The sequence below is a fragment of the Enhydra lutris genome, unplaced genomic scaffold (assembly GCF_002288905.1).
Source record: "Enhydra lutris kenyoni isolate GAN:26980312 unplaced genomic scaffold, ASM228890v2 scaffoldscaffold30, whole genome shotgun sequence".
Lineage (NCBI taxonomy): Eukaryota > Metazoa > Chordata > Mammalia > Carnivora > Mustelidae > Enhydra > Enhydra lutris.
The window spans coordinates 19,651,258-19,656,763 of NW_019154114.1; positions in this window are offsets into that span (position 1 = coordinate 19,651,258).

A 5,506-nucleotide genomic window follows, 5' to 3' on the forward strand; every position below is an offset into this window, starting at 1 on the left:
TGTCTGCTTCTGTCACCTGCCTGCTTCTTGTGTGCTGCTTCCTGTGTCCTGTCGCTTCCTTGTCTGTTTCCTGTCTACTTCCTGTGCCCTACCTGCTTCCTGTCTACTTGATGTGTCCTATCTGCTTCCTGTCTGCTTCTTGTGTCCTACCTGCTTTCTGTCTGTTCCTGTCACCTGTCAGCTTCCCATCTGCTTCCTGTGTCCCATCTGCTTCCTGTCCCCCGTCTGCTTCCTGTGTCCCCTCTGCTTCCTGTGTCCCCTCTGCTTCCTGTCCCCCGTTTGCTTCCTGTGTCCTGCCGGTTCCTGTCCCCCCGTCTGCTCCTGTCTGCTTCCTGTTCCCTGTCTGCTTCCGGCCAGCTTGCAGCTGACTTCTTCGTACTTCTCGTGTGTCACCCAACGCGCTTCTCTTCAAACCCAGCCTTGGTGGTTCCTTCTGTCACAGCCGCTGAGTCTGCTTCAGAGCCGTTGCCATGCCCGCAGGACCAGCCCGGCATTTCTTCCAGAAGCCCTGGTCCAGATGGACAGCGGCATGCTGCAAGGCCTGGGTGTGGAGAGGTTCCCGCGTGCCCTCCCGTCCGCTCGGAGGCTGTCCTGTGGGGCTTTGAGGAGACTGAGACATCCCGGGTCCCACGGGGTGTCACAGTGTTCTCCAAAAGGGAGGGTCACCATGGGGACGTATGGTCAATTTTTTTTCCTCCCCTGGAAAGAGCAGTTGGTTAAGATGAATGTGTATCTTCTTTAAAAAAAATTTTTTTTAAGATTTTATTTATTTATTTGACAGACAGAGATCGCAAGTAGGCAGAGAGGCAGGTGGAGAGAGAAGAGGAAGCAGGCTCCCTGCTGAGCAGAGAGCCCGATGTGGGGCTCGATCCCAGGACTCTGGGATCATGACCTGAGCCGAAGGCTTTAACCCACTGAGCCACCCAGGTGCCCGAATGTGTATCTTCTAATGTGTCTTTGATGTTGGTATTTGAAGGGAAAAACATACTAGGCTAGGAGGAAGTACACAGCACTTTTTGGATAGCGACTCTTAGAAACTCTTGAATTTCTGTGAAGTCTCCTGGGTGCTTTGAGATGCTTTTGAAGGTGTCTGTCTTCCCTTCGGAGCTTCGGGTCTCCCTAGGTGACTTCCCAGTACACCCAGCCCACCCAGTCCTTCCTGCAGCCTTCAGACATGTCAGGTGCTGAATCACACCACAAATGGCAGAAACCCCGGACCCCACAAAGGCTGGTGAGGGGTTGAGTGTGCCGCCTCCACCTCGGCCTGGCACTGGCTCACCGTTACTAGGCAGCATTTCCTCACAACAGCTGGGAGGTATTTACTCTGTTTTACAAACTAAGGGAGGGGCCCCAGAGAGGTTCGGTGGCTTGGCCAAGGTCACACAGCCAGTGAAGGCTGTGCTGGGATTCAAGTCCCGGGAGGTCTGTGCCAGCGTCCAACCTGTGCCTGCGGTGTTGTCTTTGCTTGAGTGTCTTACACAACCCGAGGCGCACAGTAGGTGCTCATTAGTGCTCCCTGGATCAACATGTCCAAGTCCAACGACGAGTCTGCCTCGAAGGATCTTTTCAAATGATTTCCTCGTGTTCCTGTAGCAGGCCGCCACTTCCTACCCCCAGGCAGAACCAGAGCCAGCACTCAGATGGGCCACGTGTTCTCCAACTGACCAGTGACGTCACAGCAGCCGGGCCGCCGCCCTCCGTAGGCACGGCTGTGTGGGGCACTGCGGCTTTCATCCGGAGTTCCGGGAGGGCATGCCCTGCAGAGGAGGGTGGGCGGGAGGCGGCACAGTCTTCCTTGGGAGGGGGGGGTCACAGGCCCCTGTAAGATCCGACCGACGCCCCAGCTGCTGCTCTTGAAATTGCATACATCGAGGTCCGGGCCCAGTCATTGCCAGTCCGAGGCAGGTGAGGACACGGGGGACCCCCTTGTCCCGCTTTGCCCGGGACTGTCGCAGTTTTCGCTCAAAAGCTCTACGTCTCTAGGCTGTCAGTGACAGGATGTGGTAGGACGCGTGGGGTGTCCAGACAAAGCCCTGCCAGAGGCAGAGGGAATGTCCTTGCAGGCGACCTGCACATCCTGGGACCCCGAGGACTCGGAGGGTCGGCCGCAGAGTTGTGTTGAGGACAAGCTTCCCTCCCAAGGATGCTGAACTTTATGAAGAGTTCACGGTGTCCCTCAGCCTGGGCTGCAGGGTAGGGTCACCTGGCAACCATTTGAAGGCCCCAAGGCGTGGGCCTCACCCTAGGGGTTTCTGTAATCAGCCGCAGGTGCAGGTTTAAACCACCGCACTCGTACCCAGGCGGCTTGGGAAACGGGCCGGACCCACAGACCGCTGCCCAACCCAGCGTTCCTAAACCAGGATCTCCAGGGGAGACAAGCCCACACGTGCTCTCGCGGCACCACCTCACCCAAACCAGCCTGTTAACCAGCGGGGAGCCCAGGTGCTGAGCCGGGAGGGTGGTCTTCAGTGCCAGGTTCCCGGGTTGATGAAGGGCTGAACAGCCCCAACCACACACCCTCAGGCGCGGCTCGGAGCTGCCTGTTATACCCCAATGTGAACACCAGGTGGCAGCCAAGCCCCGTGCTTTTCCCGGAGCCCCAGCGTCTGGCTCTGCGTTTGGAGCAACCGTTCTCCCCTCCTCACACTTGTCTCTGGAGAAGCTGGAGGAGAGTTTGTGCAATCTGAGTTATTGGACACTGGCCTGAACGGTCCTGCGGGGCACGATGTTCCCTTAAAAGCCTTGTGTCTGGTGAACATTCGTGCAGTTTGTAGCTTGCTCCCCTGCACTGCTGTGTTTGTTTGAAAATGGAAATAAGTATTTCCACAAATCGTGAGTGACATTGACCCCCTAGGGAAGTGACTGGCTTTTGCAGGCTCCTTAGTGTCGCCTTCCCCGGGGGAACGCACCCGCCGCGGCTTGAGGAGCAGCGGATCTACCTGAGGCCCCAGGCAGGGGGGACACGAGCTTGTTGGGTTCCCCCTTGGGTCTTTTGTTTTTTTTTTTAAAGATTTTATTTATTTATCTGACAGAGAGATCGAGAGAGCACTAGCAGGGGGGACAATGGGGAGAGAGAGGGGGAAGCAGACTCCCCGCCCGAGCAGGGAGCCAGATGCGGGACTCGATCTCAGGACCATGGGATCATGACCTGAGCCGAAGGCAGAGGCTTTAACCCACCTGAGCCACCCAGGTGCCCCCGACCCTCGGTTCTTTTCTCATCGATGCCAGACTCCTGTGGTGGGAGGATGGGGCCCTGTTCTCGGGGCTCAGGTGAGCCCATTTCCACCTGCTCGGTGAATTCCAGTTTACTTCTGAACGCCGTGTCGCTACTGAATTATCCTCGAACCACTTTCTCTCTCCACGCTCTGCGGGTGTCTGTTATGTAACAGAGCTGGAAAACATCACATAAAAGACACACTTTAGAAATGGGGAAACAGAAACTCAGGGAGCCGGGCCGTGCGAACTGGGGAGTCAGGCTCTAAGTCAAGTTCTGGTTGGCCGGGCGGCCTGGGCGGGGGCACCCTGCTTCTTCCTGCTTGTTGTCACCCTCTGAAGGGGGAGTAGCAGGAGGACAGCGGCCCCTGGGCGGCGGGGAGGGTTCCGGAGCCAATCTGCAGACTCTGGCCACGCGTGGCGGCTCTCTAAGTACAAGCTGACGGCACCAGCGGGGGCCCCTGGGACGGACACGGCTGCTTCCTGGCCCAGTGTCTGTCGAGGAGGTTGATGTGGCCCGTGTGCTGGGAACACCGGGGTTTTATGGGGAAAGTGAAGTTTCCAGGGACCTTTTCAGGACCTTCTTACTGTGACGTCTTTTGGCTCTCTGCATAAAGTCGCTGAGTCCAGGCTCAACCTCCTTGCCATCTAGGGCACAGAGCAGGGTACAAGCTGCCTTGAAGGGCCTTGCTTTTCTGGCTCCCCAGACTCCAGCAACACCAGGAGAAAGAGGCATTTTCTCCGGAGTGTCTAACTGCTTGTGTCTATGCTGCTGGCCTTGGGCTCTGGACCTCCGGATGTATGTGGGGTGGCCTGAGGGGGTTGGGATGTGTATGTGGTTAGTATCTCAAAAGCCACAGGAATAAACAAGGTAGGTTTTCTTGGGGCATCATTTTCGCTCAAAGTTTTGGAAATAAGTTCTTGTTTATAAGTAAAACAGACGTGGATAGACCATAGAATGGAATGAAAAGCTTAAGTGAATTTTAAAGATAAAACACATGACTTCAAAGAGATTTGCATGGGGCCCGGTTTGAACTACCCTTGGAGGGGATCTTTCCTCTGCTTAAAGCAACTTGAAGAATAAGCCCACGAACAACATACATCTCTTAAGTACATAGTATGGGCCAGACACTGTGCTAGGCCCTGAGGGAGCCAGGAAATGGGAGATACTGCTCTTGCTTGTGACGGTCTCATGGTCTAGAGAGGATCTCAGCTTTACCATCACCATCGTCACCACCACCATCACTACCGTCACCACCACCATCACCATCACCATCACCACCACCACCATCACCACCATCACCGTCACCATCGTCACCGTTACCATCCCCACCACCATCGCCATTATCACCATCATCATCACGACCACCACCACCACCACCATCAGCACCATCATCCTCATCACCGTCATCTCCTTCTTCATCTTCATAAACTCCAAAACACTTTTCTATTTTGTTTCCTCCCATAACCCCAGTTTCTAGGATGTCACCCGACACACATTCGGTATCCAGTAAGTATTGACTAAATGGGTGCTTGGGCATGATATAATCAAGCTAACTTCTATGTTGTGTATTAGCTCAGTTGCCGCTTACTGCAGTCCTCTGAGACAGGAAGTACATTTATCTGTCCCCAGTGAGGACACGGAGAGAGGCTGGGCAACTTCCAGAGGCTGTATGCCAAGTAGGTGGTAGAGTCAGTATCAAAACCCAGGTCTGTCTGACTGTAGTGCTCCGGTGTTCTACCTTGAATCATGGTGGCCTGAAGATCCCGGCCCAGTCATCAGATTGGACCTGAGAGTGCATGAGCCCGTGAGGCTGCCTTGGTCAGGGATGGCTTTGAATGAGCTTCTCCACTGCTTAGGGAGACAATCCAGTGTGCAAGTACGGGAGAGCTCCAGCTGGAGTTGGCCACGTGTGTCCAGAAGCTGTGACAGCAGGATGTAGGCAACAATTTCATATCTGGGGATTCTTGGCCAGTAGCTGTGTTGGCTCCTACACTGGACACAGTGTAGCCTTGCTAGGCTGGAAGGGGTCTTGTGGGGGTTTCCCTTTGACCAGGAGTTGGCTGGGATCACCTGTAAGGTGGAATCACAAGACTGCCTGGAGGACTTTCCCAGCCATTAGGGTCACCACTTCCTCAAACCTTCCCAGAGCCCCATTGGAAAACACCAGGTTGGGATCCTCACAAGTCTGGGAGAGCCACTGTTCCGGGGCTGTGGGGAGATGGACTAGGGGGGCTGAGGACCATGTCGGGATCCCGGATTCACTGTTGGGTCACAGCCTGATGTTGGGAT